Here is a 14,064-nt window from a genome sequence, read left to right as displayed (position 1 = left end):
CGACCTAACGGCGTGGCCATAGCAATGCGCTTAGCATTCAGTGATCGTTTTATGGGAACATGACGGTGTGCTCGGAGCATTCGGGACGGGATGAACAAACGCCTCCTTTGCGGAGTTGGAAGCCTCTTTTCTTGCTACTCGTCGCTCTGCCGCTCTCCTCCCTGCAGAGGTTGCGTGCGCCGCACTGGTGTCCGTTCCTACCAAAGCTACAGATTTGATTTTCTGCCTGTAGACGTTAGCGGCGTCGATTTATGTGGTCGCGCTGAAATTGTGCGATGGCTTGCAGAAGGCCGATAGAATCCTGTGAATTTGGTTGGATATGGCGATCCTCCATGAGCCCGTTTTTGTTGTTGGAATCGGCTCGCATTGGCCGCTTGAGTGCTCAAGTTCTATTAAGTGGGGAGTAACTTGTCATGGTTCCCCGAATAATTGTGCACCCAAGATTTCGTAATATAGCGGCTAAGCACGCTCGTCATTTCCAGCTCGCAACAAATGCTAGACTCAGAGCTAGGGCTTGAGATAGTGGCTTGAGAAACTATATCATACTTGCTATATGTCGACGTATTCTCGCATTAGCGCTCAAAGGGCAGGCATGCAGATGAATAGTTCGTAGCAATGCTCGCTGCATTATTGAGCCCTGCCTCATTATTTGGTTTGGTTTTATGGGGTCCGAACTCACAAAACGACTCGGGCTATGAGGGACGCCTCATCGTTTCGCGGACTTCTAACACACTGTTTGAGAAAATTACATGCGAAGTTCTTGCACTAACCGCAGGCGTTTGCTCCAGCGGTGGACAAGGGGCCTGCAAAACCCATCGCCATTGGACACAACGGCATCGCTGAAATTCGCGGGATAATAAACTCGATTTCTGCAAATTATATGTTCAATTACGGTGTCATGCAGCGTGTATAGCCATTGCTCTCCTCTGCGCCCTGTGTAGTGTCTCCTGGCATGGCAGCCCGAAAGGCCGTCTTCAACAGATGGCGCCACAGACCTTTGAAAATGGCGGCGCTCAAATTTTAATTCGTGTTCTGGTCTAAATTTTTGCCAGTAAAAATTGAACTCTGGATTTTTCTTGTTATGACAAAATTAGTCTGCGAACAAGATAACGCATTTATGGCTCAGGAAATGCAGTGTAAACATCTGCGTGCCACGCGATTCAAGCTTGTGACGTTTCCACCAATAGGGACTGTTTTCCGCCGTTTTGAGGCGATATGGGGTACAGCGTAGCGTTTGGCATGAAAATGAAAATTCGCATTGAGGAAAGGAACCTCTCTGCGTCTAATCCCTGCGTCGATCGGTTTAGCGTTAGGCATCACGCACAGAAGGACAAAGCGGCGACAATAATCGCCACGCTGGTGAGTGCTGCTTCAGACGATACCTGCTTCTCCTGAAGCGAATTGGCGATAAAGAGAGAGTGAGAAAGATGAACGGAAAGGCAGAGAGCTTATTTAGGCGACTCCCTGTAGGCACCCTACACGTGAAAGGAGAACTTGGAAGAGATAGGAGTGGGAGACAGCAAAGGGATATCTCTCTATCACGTGTCCGTAGGCCATTATTAACAGGGTGCCCAGGACACACACTGAAAGTCTACAACCTTGAACTCAGTCCTGAGTCGTTCAAGAACTTGAAAAGCGTCTCCGCAGTTGTCCTGCGCGATGATGTTTTAGTCCAAGGTCCGAGAACCTTGGCTTTAGTATGGGGTAGATGATCTAAGCGGAGAAGCGTTGCAGAATTCGCGATAAAAACACTGCTACGGAGATGCAGCTGTTGCGCGCTCTGAAGTAACTCTGCGCTTGTCTTTGGTGCCCCACCAGTACCTGCTCCTCGGTTGTAACGTCATAGGCTTTTTACCGACGTGGTCTTACATTGGGACTTACGGCACTGTGACTCTTGCGGACCCCTTCGGCCGTTCACCCCTCTGGCAGTCACCCTCCAGTGGATTACCTTCCTAGACGCAGCCCTGCAGGTGGTTACAATAATGAACCATCCTTGTCGTCTTCCCAGTCCCAGGAAGGGCTCATATGAACGAGTGAACCAGATAGTAGCATGCTCGGACTTCGCACCTTCAGTTTATACCCTGGTCGATAGTTTAAACCTAAACCGCGAAGTATGACTTATTATTTATGCAGATGATGCTAGCACCTTGTTTGCTGGAAAATATTTGAGAAATAATATTAGCATGTAATGATACCATGTAAATGCTAGGGACATTGGCAACATCTGAGTCCACGCGAAAAATCAACAGAAAATTAAGGCACTCGTCTGCTGACCCGAAAGACGCGGATTCGATCCTGGCCGCGGCGGCCGAATTTCAATGGAGGAGAAATTCTGCAGGCCCTTGTGCTGTGCGATGTCAGTGCAGGTTAAGGAACTCCAGGTGGTCGAAATTTCCGGAGCCCTTGACTACGACGTCCCTCATAGCCTGAGTTGCTTTGTGACGTTAAACCCCAATAACCAATAGCCTAACCAAAATTAAGGCAGTTATTTTCCGTCCGCTAAACAAACCATCCCTCCGCACCAAGACATTATACTGATCTCCCATAATATAAATATTACAGACAGTTTCTAATATCTTGGCACTCATCCTCATCTCTCCTGTTTTCGGAAAATCATAAAAACTCTCTGATGTGTCACCGCCGTAGATCAGTGGTTGTGGCGCTAGGTTGTTGATCTGAAAGAAACGGGTTCGATCCTGACCACGGCGGTCGAAGTTTGATGGATTCGAAATTCTAGAGGCCTGTTTACTGTGCGATGTGAGTGCCCGTTAATGAACCCCAGGTGGTCGAAATTTCCGGAGCGATTTACTACAGCGTTTCTCAGCCTGAATCACTTCAGGGCGTTTACCCTCGCTAAACCAAACTAAACCAAGCTATCTGAAGACAAGTTAACTGCAATTACTGGTTTCATACGCCGAATAAAACGAACTATCAACGCGAACTAAATGCCTGATGTATGACTCACTTTTTTATTCTCATCACAACACTGCCCGCTAGTGTAGAGGACCTCAGCACACACTAGCCTGCGATGCTTTCATGTCTTGCAGAAAAAATAGATTCGTCAGGTTTATTAGAACTTGTTGCTGGGCTAGCTGGTGCATGGTTTTGGTGATAAGAAAGTGCAACATAAAACGCACACAAGACTGGTCGATAGCACAACGCGCTTAGTGTGTATGATCCACTTTAACGGTCACACCCTCCTCAACGTTTCCTAATGTCAGAATAATTAATCTGGACTGCTTACATAAATATCGACTGAGAGTGAATTTTAAATCATAAATAAAATAAACAATCCCATGTTTATATATTCTTGAAAATTTTTAATAAAATTTATTGCACTGCTAACTAGACTGCATGAAGATGGTTAGTACCTACTCCTAGTCTTAATGCTGGACCGCAGGGTTTATCCTCTACGCTGCGCTCTCTTTTGAACGCATGCAATATACACTAACTTTTTATTTCTTCTTCCTGCCAGAATCTCCTCACCGCTTATCAGCTAAAGCACTGCGCAGGGAATGGTATGAAGACATCCTGGGATGCATGAGGGTATAGTAGAGAGGGACGAATTCCGCATATAAGGGCCTGTATGCAATCCCTAGGCGAGGGATAAAGAGTTCTCGGACGGGATTGTTTCCAGCGGTATCGCATTGCACTCTTAAGGGTAGGTTAAGCGTTATTTGATGGTAAAAGAAAGAACAGGATCCGTGTCTGCAATGTGATAAGCAAATAGTACCCAGGATTCTGAAGAGACTCTTTAAAGGTATCGCGTCATGCCCTTAATCTGGGCCTAAAGTGGCCCCTCATGTTTTTAGTATACTAGCTTAATTCCCGACTTCTTTTACCAACAGACAAACCGCCTTTTTCAACTCGCCGTGCTTTATATGCAACTTTCTCCTACTCTCTCTCTTTGCAACAATCGGACACGCTCATGAGGGGAGATTTGTGGGGTTTTCCCATAGAGCAGCAAACATCTAGATAGCTACAGAGTTCATTTTACCTAAGATTCCATGTGAAACCGGTAATGAAGGCAGATTTGAAAGGTTCTGAGCGGGTTTTTTTCCCTGGATTCATGTACCGGTGACGTTACCTGTTAGACGTGAAAAGTGCCCTAAACCTTATTTAGCGTATATATACCCAAGCTCCATAAAAAGACATTATGTACTTTAAATATCCGTCTTTAATCTTACCCGAGAAAACAGCCTCGCGCGGGTACCTTGTGAATGGAGGGCGAATTTCGGATTCTGTTATCAGCTTGAGTCTATTAATTCTGTATCTGTGCTCTCTCAACATGCTATTTACTTCTCGGACACACTTCAGCGGGGTCTTGCGTAGTGTGATGTGAGGAGAGCGGGCAACGTGGGCACATTACCCTGCAGAGGAAATACCTAAACATCGTATCCAGCTTTGCTCTCGCAAGTGCCGAACAATAGTAGTTGGAAAATCTAGAGTTCCGTTCCGCTATAGCCATATACAAAATTATCTTTATTGAATGAAATCTGCCTTTAGCTTTTATAGCGCTAGCATCTGACCAGGAGCTTCCTAGGCAAAGCCTGCTTGTCCTCGCCGCTATCGTCGGGATTGCCAAAGCCGTGACGGATGCGTGGGGTGCCTAGTGAAGGGGGTGGAACACGGTGCGCGTGTCCGGTACTAGCTGCATTCTTCTTGCGCAATCATGACAGCATGCCAGCCAGCGGAGGTTTTCCGCATGCCAAAGTGTTTAATCTGCGTTGAATTTTTACATCGGTAGCTGTTATTGCTTTCGAAAAATAGCCCTGTATTTCAGTGTAGAATCCGCAGAGTGAAGCGTAAAACTTCGTTAATTAGCGAAATAATTTTGATTGGTCTTGCTTAGAGGGTTGCACTTCCAAAAGCAACTCAGGCTATGAGGGACGCTGTAATGAAGGGCTCCTGGCTATTTCGACCAATTCGGCACACGCGCCTCAAGCATTTCGCCTCCATCGAAATGCGACCGCCGCGGCGGGATCGAACCCTTGTGTTTCGGGTCAGCAGCCGAGCACTATGACCGCTGAGCTACCGGGCGATACAAATAATTTAATTCAGCGCTATAATGTGACTTCATTTATTGAACCTAAAGAAATCGGCAGTGACTTAGCTCGGTTATGCCAGGATATACGTAGCGAAAGAGGACTTGAGCTCGACGACGAGGCAAGTGGTGTGACGTCATAGCAAACGGTCGCGGCTGCTCCGCGGCGAGGCGCGCGATGTGACGTCAACCCAAATGGCGCGGCGAGACCGCGGAGTCCGCCAGCTGCGGCGGTTGCTAGGCAAGGGCTGAAGGTCGGTCTCTGTGCCTCCTCGGAGCACCGCCACAACAATATCGCAAGTTCGTGGCCAATGTAGCTGTCGCTACAATATCTTGAAACACATTCCATGGCAGCAACATGCTAACCATGGTCGCTGGCAAAGAGCAGAGAAGGAAAGTCCCCTCTACGCATAGCGGGGAGTATGGAGAGAGAAAGTGCGAGAAGTAAGAGTTAAACAGGTCGGTTGTGCTGGATTTATGAATGGGCTAAAATACTGTAACAGCTTTTGCTGATTAATTGCACTAAAGCGGCAACTTTAAGCTTAGAAAATTTTATTCCGTTTGCAGTAGGAGGGTCATCAAGGCGAAAATTGTCAGGCGGAGTCGGCAGCGCCAGGGTCTGCATCTGTGTGAAGACTCCACTTGCTATGTGGTGTTTAGGGGTTTTGCCTCTCTCCACTTGCCGCCTGTGGACCGTGCCTCACACCTACTGCTCCCCTCATCTCTCCTTCTCTATTTTTAGGGTCGAAGAGGGAGACGGCGGAAGTAGAATGACAAGAGAAAATAAAACGAATACGAAGAAAATCAGCCAGACAACAGTAGACCTAGGTGAAAAGTATACAGCCTTCGGAAGAAGTATCTGCAAAAATGAAGCTAAATGGAGCTATTTCTACTCCTGATGCTTGGGAAGTGCAACCTGGCTCCCACAAGCCCCACGGCTGGCGGTGTTCGGAGCCGCCACTCTCCAGTGCAGAGGCGCATCGCTTAAACGCTGCGCCACTGTGCCAGTATACGGTTTAAGGGCTCGCCACGTTGTTTGTGGCACATTTTTCGTAGTTGTGTTGTCGAAATGGAAATATAATGATCTTTGAAATATATTCGATAGTGAAGAACAATATATTTAGAATTGGGTTAGATTCAGAACCGGAATAGAACGGCGAGTGAAGGAGTCATGCTATACAAATTGAAAATAACCAGTCACAAAAGACAAGGGACAAGAGAAGGAGTGTTCACGCCACAACGACTGGAGTGACAGCTGGACTAACAATCATTCTATATATGCAACTAACACGCAGACTCAGAGCTTCTCAAGCATGCATGCAGTAATGAAACCGCGCATTCGATAGTTACCTTGGCTAATTTTTGCGCCGGAAAGTTTTACTCTAGCGTAGCCTCTTTCAACATGCCGATAGGCTTAGGATAGATTGGGCTGATGCCCACGCGGTTAACGTCATGTGCACCGTCTTCAAGGTTATGCAAGTCTTTCAAAGCAGAAATCTGGGCTAGTTGGTTGTGATTCATTATAAACATAAGACTAGCGCTTAAACAGGGTAGGCAAATATTTTGAAAAAAAAAATTATTTTTTTCTTTTTCGATAATTGGAATTCCCAGTCTTTCTTCCATGATTCCCAATGGGTCACTTGCGTGTGCACGAATTATTTACCTCGAACATTGACCTTTTCCGAAACTTAGGCGGTGACCGACCACGCCTCCTTTCACACCTATGAGACATCTGTACGTGTCCTAGGTTGGAAAAAAAAAGAAAAAAAAATCGTCCGTTTGTTCTATGTTTAGCAGAATAGTTATTGCTCGCCTGACAACAGCAGTAAATACCTAGCGTTCAGTTTTTAGCCAAAACAATAATTAGACGCTGCCGGTATATCTCGCGACGCGCGTTGTTTTGCTTCTCTTTCGGCTTGCTTTCACGGTCAAAATCGTTTTTTTTATTGTTTTGAGGCCAGATTCTAAGCGTTCATGATATGATGAAGACGAGCAAGTTATTTCAAAAGTGGCGCTTTCACGGGAATTGTCAGAAGTTGGTTCCTCATGGCACAAGTCCTCGCAACGCATTCCGACACTTGACACAGCGGCTGCCCAGTGCACGTCTTCTTCAAAGCTGTCGCACTCGGCAGCACAAACGGATGACCTAAATGCAAGTTTTTGTGAACGTGGCTATGCTCTGATTTACACTTACATGCTGTCGTGTGCCATCGTCAAAGCTGTGCGTGTAAAATGTGCAGTGGAACTTGGAGCAGCTTGAAAACGCAGCACGAAGAGCTGGCGTTGCTTGCACTTTCTCTCTCAACTGCGTAAGGTGCTGGTCTTCGCATCAATTCCAGACGTCAAAAAAGACAACGTCGGGCCTCTATGAAGTCAACGCGAATATTGTGTATGCCTTACGATGCAGAGGAAAAGGCGCAGCTGCTGGGAGCGACGACTGTACTATGCATAGAGGGCTGCACAGCCGTCACAAAAGAGGCCCGAAAAACAAGGCAGCAAACGAAGAAGAGAAATATTGACTCTGGAGGTGGTTACGAGGCTAGTGGTTATTTATCTTATACATCCGCATGCATTTATAGCGTGCAGGGTTGGAATAAAGTGCTTTTATTTACCTGAAAGCTATTTATCTCGAAATGTCGATTTTCGCAACGTTTGCCCCTTTTTCTCTGGAACCGCAGCAGGTAGAAATATCATTTTTTGCCAAAATTATTCAAGCGTAGGTGGACATCTAGTGAACCAGAATTATAAAAATTGGTTGAAGGGATTTTGTTTCACAAGCTGTTCACTCGACATTTTTGCCTGAAAAATGAGTAAGTACGTTCACTAAAATCAACAACAAAAAAAAAAGCCTCGTTTTAGTACAAAATACTTCTTGTTCAGTAAAGAGAACTTGGAGAGCTAACTTCAACGGCACCAATATTATTGTTCTAACCTTAACAGATCCTGAGGAAACGGGTCACAAACATAGGCTAAAATACATGGAAAGTATAGGGCCTACCCTGTCCCCTTAAGAGTGGACATAGAAAAGAATCAGACAGAACGAGAGCTGCTGGAAGATATCCTCACTGTCGCATTTTGGCACAGGAAATGGGCTCGACGCGACATTTCGCAATTCTTTTGTATAAAAGATTATTCTGTGTCGCTTCAGCTGGACATTTCATATCTAATGCTGGAAAATACCAAGCAATTCTATTCAATCTGTTAGTAGATATATTTATTCGCAAATTATTGTAGTGGCTTGTTGCACACTTCGCTATTTTTTTAAGCCACAAACACAATGAAAAATACTCGCAAATAATCAGCCACACTCTTCCATTCTGTGATGAAGTATTCTTTGAGGCTCACCTTCTTTCTGAGAGCCAAATGCAGGATAAGTAAGCGAAATACACCTTCTTTTTGTCACCGCTAGTCTTAAAGTGTGTCTGCGCAATGGTTTCGTAACGAAGGGAAACTTGCGCAATCCTAGACAAAAGATTATTCAAACGTCTTCAGTCGTAGCACGCTGACTTAAAGTGTAAAAAGAAAGATTCGATTGAACCACCGTTCAACGTAATTCTGGCCGGTTTTGCGGCAATTTTCACTTTCCTCAAAATCAATGACGATCGGAAGACGTGAATGCCCGACTGTGCGCTTCACGCTATGCCAAGTGGCGTGTCTCCCCTCTTGCGAATTCTCGCTATAGTATGCGTAGACTGCTGTATCCGCTTCACCTCCGGTTCACTTGCCTCGCTTTATCGCTTGCGCCGGCACTCTCATTGCTGAATAATAAAGAAGAAAGACGTCGTGCTTCGGGAGACCAGTAAGAACCGCCCACGTGCGATACGGAGCTCTATAGGTTAGCAATACGGCGGAGGGGAAAGAAGCATCACTACACATTCCTTTAACCTGACCTTCCGTTAAGCGATTTCTATGCCACTGTGAGACGTCGCGCATCTACACCTCGGAAACAAAAAATGCCGTCAGAGCTGCTGTCCCTCTTTTACATACTCACTCTTGCTATTGAGCTGTCTCCTGCTGTACTGGTTACTGGACACAAGAGGAGTATATAAGCCTCCCCGACTCGCTCAGACATCAGCAGCCTCTGGTTTGCCAACAGTACAACCACCATAACGATGGTAAGGAAGTCCGCCCTTCTCTCAAAATTATTTGAAGAAATACTGCTGTAATTTTTCTCAACGTTTTCAAAAAAGACCCCTTCTCAATCGCCTATGCTCCGAGTGGGCCTGTAGTATATGGGCCTCCAAGCTGAAATCAGGCTTATGTTCTTAGTACCCTTAAAATATTCGAAGTCTTTCATTGGAACGCCCTTCAGCAATTTATCGATAACTATATAATATCATAAAAAAACTGCCCCTTCATCTAGTGGGCTCCTTGTATGCTGGCTGCCTACCACAGAAAGAATAATACATACATCAAAGCTGTACTCGCAGCCAGCCGCTTCCACTGCGCCACGCTCACTTGATCGTTATTTTGAGCCAGTTGACAAAATTTGAATTTTCAGTGGTCCTAGCTGTCCCTTACCGCATCCCTCTTCTAAAGTTGCCTCCTTCTGGCACAAATCGTAAATGCTGCAGCTAAACATGCACACCAACAGAAACTCCATTCTACCATTCACTAATAGCCAAGCCATGAGAAAGTCAACTTTCGTTCCCTGCTTTATTAAAGAATATGACGCCCAAATATGCTGAATTTCGAGTGCAACAATGATCATATGCCTTTGTCATTTTCAGTTCCGTGTCTGCGTCGTCATGGCCCTGGCCACCAGCGCCTTCGCTGGCTTCCTCCATGGCAACCTCCATGGTGCCGACACCCTCGGAAGCGGTGTTGGCCTGGCCAGCTACGGTCTCAGCCACGGAATCGGCTACTCCGGCCTCACCGGCTTCGGAGTGGGCCACGGTCTCGCCTATGGCCAAGGAGCCAGCTATGCCGTCGCCGCCCCAGCCGTTGCTCGTACCGTGTCCACCACCTACCAGGCTGCTCCAGCCGTGACCGCTGTTCACGCTGCCCCGGCTGTCGCCACCTACGCCGCTGCTCCAGTCGCCACTGTTGCTGCTGCCCCAGCTGTGTCCCGCGTGACCACCTACCAGACCGCCCCAGTTGTTGCCGCTGCTCCAGCTGTCGCTACCGTCGCCCACGCTGCTCCAGCTGTGACTAGCGTCTACCAGTCCGCCCCTCTTGTTGCCTCCGCTCCAGCTGTTGCCACCGTCGCTGCTGCTCCAGCTGTGTCCCGCGTCACCACCTACCAAGCTGCCCCAGCTGTCGCTGCTGTCGCTGCTCCAGCCGTGACTAGGGTTTACCAGTCCGCCCCAGTTGTTGCCGCTGCCCCAGCTGTTGCCACCGTCGCTGCTGCCCCAGCTGTCTCCCGCATCACCACCTACCAGGCTGCTCCCGCTGTCACCAAGGTGTTCCAGTCCGCACCTCTCGTTGCTGCCGCCCCAGCTGTTTCCCACGTGACCACCTACCAGTCTGCTCCAGCTGTCGCCACCGTGGCTGCTCCAGCTGTGACTAAGGTCTTCCAGTCTGCCCCAGTCGTTGCTGCTGCCCCTGCTGTGGCCACCGTCGCCGCCGCTCCAGCTGTTGCCACCTACGCTGCCCCAGCCGTGACTCGCGTTGCCACCTACCAGTCCGCCCCAGTCGTGGCCGCTGCCCCAGCCGTCGCCACCGTTGCCCACGCTGCCCCAGCTGTCGCCACCACCACCTTCCACCATGCCCCAGCTGTTGCTACTGTTGCCCACGCTGCCCCAGCCCTGGCTACTTACCATGCTACCCCAGTCTACGGCTACGGTGTTGGCTCTCTCGGATATGGAGCCGGTCACTACGGTCTCGGCCATGGCATTGGCGTCTACGGCCTGAACTACGGCTATGGTCTTGGCACTCCCTTCGACTACACCACCCTCCTCCGCAGGAAGAAGTGTAAGTACTTTCCGCCAATTCCTTACTTAAAAATCGCCGTGCTCTTGTTGCAACTTACTAAGACATTGTTTCGTTTGTTCTTTTCCAGAATTTATTGTACTGCTCAGAATATATGGGCTGTTCAAGGTGAAATCAAGCCACCATCTACATCTGAAGAACGGTCTTGCATCCATGAATGCGCTGAAATAAATTGTTCATATGTACAAAGAAAAATGGTTTTCACGCCTCAGTTGATTCGATGGAATGACTCGTAAATAGAATATAGCGTTGAGCTTTCCTTCATGTCCTTTTAGAACACGCTTTGCAAAGAGTAAAATTCATCTTTGCTTCTTAAACATAGTATTACTCTATTTCTTGTGGAGTTCTATAAAATCGGGAGCATCTCTTGCTTGTAGCAACTTTCGCACTACACTTTATGTTGCCTTTTTGGTGTTTGGTATCTTCCTCATCCCATTAGTACTGGTAGCTGTGAAAATGTGAGAAGAAAATCGTTACGGCTTCTCAACTTTCCCAGAGACTTCACGTAAGGGCGTAGTAATTTTCTTAATCGAGGAGACGGTCATTGAGGGTTAATATGTATATACCTAGGCCTGCGTCGACCGGCTTCTCGTTAGGCATTGCGCAACGCAGGACAAAGCGGCAACACTGGTTTAAGCACGGCGGGAACCGATAGCTCTTTCCTCTTGCGGTGATTTGGCTTATGTGTGTGAACAAACCAAAAAAATTGTTCATATGTGGAAAGCAAAGTGAGTGTTACGGCTGAGTTTTTCCGATAGAATGATGCGTAGTGGGTAGAAATAAGGTATGCCGTGTTTTTTTTTATCTTTTTGGAGAACTCGTGGTCAAAATTCATCGGCGCTTCGTTCACATGATGTCCACCATCCTTTGACGTCCCGAAGTTTGTAAGCTACTTCAATTGATAGCCGCCACGTTTGCTCAATTGGTTTGATGGAAAGAGGGGTTTTTATTCCAAAGAATAGCGTCTATTTGAGAGGGACGGCAAAAGGCACAGTAAGGCTGAGGGGGCCCATCCCGCCTGGAGCACTTGGCACAACAGCACACCGTATGTGCTTAGTGACACAACATGTAGAGCTTCGCATATAGTATTGTTACAACGATTACTTCTAACGTAAGCATCAAGCTGAAAAACTAAATAAGAAGGAAGGCATATCAACGGCGAGAAAGAATTTTGAACTTGGTTTATTTTTAAGGATTCTAGAAAAGACTTCGTTATTTCTTTCTGAACACACGCTCACTTGTACATTTATGACGATATATTTCATTAGCGTGCGTGAATAAGAAAAAAATCTGTTGGAGTTTACTTTTCGAAACATAATTGGTTCGAATCCTGGGTGTTGTGGTCGATAAGCCTCTTAGCAGGCATCGCTGCAAGCTGGTTCTTAGCTAGTAGCGACTTTATAACGAAGCGCTTGGAACTTTCAAAATCGCGTTGATACAGGAAACTTCGTTGCAAAGTCGTGCTCTGTATAACATGCAATAGAGAGCAAGCTAAGCACGTACAGCAAAACAAAACCTTTATTTATCGTGAATTGAAGAGATACTTCTTTAAACAAGTAGCTATTTTTCTTCTGGACAGTCCATCCAATGGAGCGTGCAATTGCAGCCGACCTTCATCGCATGCAACGCGCGATGAAGTTCATCGCATGCAATGCGCCGAATGCAGGAAGCGGCGCAAATATACTGCTGCAGAGCGTCAAATGCCGCTATTGACTCTCTTGTCAAAATATTTGTTTCGCCTGGAGTCTATTCATGACTTCCATCTTAGTAGCCTTTAGCCACCTTTGTTTCGTTGATGGCTTCTGTCATGCCATCAGTCGTAACTTCTGAGCAGATCAGAGCGTCGTCTTCCACGGACTGCTTCGTTAGCCGTCCTGCCCCCTCCTGCTCACAAGAAGCAGCGCACGAGTCGAGCGATTCGTAGAACTGTGTAGCAGGACCAGAACAGTTGCTGTCATCAGCACGCTCAATAAGAACTTTCTGCCCAGGTTCCACCTAGGTAACGTAACCTTGTGATGTCATCCCGATCTGCCCATCGGATTGTGAGCAAACTTCCCACTTTGATGGGTGGCAGCCCAGTTAATGATGACGCGGGTGGTTGCTCGGGGAGACAAACCTGGGTCTCAGCTCCCTTAGCGAAAAAGAGGATGTGCTAAAAATGCATTTCAAACGTATTGTAGTAATTTCATATTTATTTCGCATTTTTTTGTCCCTATGCTAAAAGTGCAATACGAATGCTTTCTAAGTATACTAGGAATAATATTTTAAACTTTCTGAAAAATACGTGAAAAGTGCATTTTTGCCCGCTTAGCATATTTATTATGCATTAAAAGTATAATAAAAATATACATTAGAAATATACTAAAAATATACATTTAATACATTAAAAAGGTGTTTACTCGGGCTTAAAAAAAGTCTACTGGGCGGCTCCATGGAATGACACGGGTGAATTCTTCAAATGGAGAACAAATCGTACACGGTTATTTATCAACAGGAGTCTGATATTACAAGGTCACGTGATTGAATGGGAACGGCAGATACCTACACACAGCATACCAAGACGACAGTGACACAGCAAACAACAAATCCTTCGACAAGCGCTATATTTGGCTTGCCGTATATATACCCAGCGAAAGCGACGCACTATTTTGCACGATGAGGCCTTTTGTTGCGCAAATACTATGGGCTGCCAAATTATCGCAGAAGTACTCTACTGGTCGCGTTCGAATCTGGGGTTAATTGAGAACGGAATTGCTAGTTGAAACTTGCGTCAGGCACAGGTCAGGAGTCGAACTACATGGGCGTGTAAGGGAGCCGGCCTGCCCTGCCAGACGGGGTCCTTTCCGCAGGCTTATTCGGACCCAGAAGTACCCAAGGCGCTTTTGCTGGTATAATGCTATCACGTTCTCACACGGAAATGTTCGAATGACATTGAGTGGAATGACATTCGAGAATAGCAATAACATTCGGACTCGACGGACTGCCGCGGTGCTGCACGACACTTTCGAAACGCATTCGAAAGCCTCAGCTCGTTTTCAGTGTACAGCGACGACGACGACGGCGGTCACACTAGTCCGACAACGACAGTA

This window comes from Amblyomma mixtum, chromosome 2 (assembly GCF_055824585.1).
Source record: "Amblyomma mixtum isolate Tamu chromosome 2, ASM5582458v1, whole genome shotgun sequence".
In the NCBI taxonomy this organism is placed as follows: Eukaryota; Metazoa; Arthropoda; class Arachnida; order Ixodida; family Ixodidae; genus Amblyomma; species Amblyomma mixtum.
This window is presented reverse-complemented; position numbering follows the sequence as displayed.